Genomic DNA, 903 nt, shown 5'->3' on the forward strand with positions numbered 1-903 from the left:
GCAACCATTTCAATGAGTTCCTGAGCTTCTGCAGGCGTCTTCTTTAGATGAAGAGATCCTCCAGCAGAGCTGTCCAATGACATCTTGGAAAGTTCAGACAGACCATCATAGAAGATACCTATGATGCTCCATTCAGAAAGCATGTCAGTTAGACACTTTCTGATCAATAGTTTGTATCTTTCTCAAGCTTCATAGAGGGATTCACCTTTCTTCTGTCTGAAGGTTTGGACTTCCACTCTAAGCTTACTCAATTTTTGAGGTGGAAAGAACTTTGCCAAGAAGACATTGACTAGCTTTTCCCAAGAGTTCAGGCTTCCTTTGGGTTGTGAGTCCAACCATATCCTAGCTCTGTCTCTTACAGCAAAAGGGAATAGCATAAGTCTGTAGACCTCAGGGTCAACCCCATTGGTCTTGACAGTGTCACAGATTTGCAAGAATTCAGCTAAAAACTGATGAGGATCTTCCAGTAGAAGTCCATGGAACTTGCAATTCTGTTGCATTAGAGAAACTAATTGAGGCTTAAGCTCAAAGTTGTTTGCTCCAATGGCAGGGATAGAGATGCTTCTCCAATAGAAATCGGGAGTAGGTGCAGTAAAGTCACCCAGCACCTTCCTTGCATTGTTGGCATTGTTGTTGTTTTCGGCTGTCATGTCTTCTTCTTTGAAGATTTCTGGTAGGTCCTCTACAGAGAGTTGTGCTTTAACTTCTCTTAGTTTTTGCTTCAAGGTCCTTTCAGGTTCAGGGTCAGCCTCAACAAGAATACTTTTGTCTTTGCTCCTGCTCATATGAAAGAGAAGAGAACAAGAAAATATGGAATCCTCCATGTCACAGTATAGAGATTCCTTGAGGTGTCAGAGGAATAGAAGGAGGAGGTAGAAGAATTAGGATGTGAGAAGAAGGGAA

Source organism: Arachis duranensis, chromosome 1, assembly GCF_000817695.3.
Source record: "Arachis duranensis cultivar V14167 chromosome 1, aradu.V14167.gnm2.J7QH, whole genome shotgun sequence".
Classification (NCBI taxonomy): Eukaryota; Viridiplantae; Streptophyta; class Magnoliopsida; order Fabales; family Fabaceae; genus Arachis; species Arachis duranensis.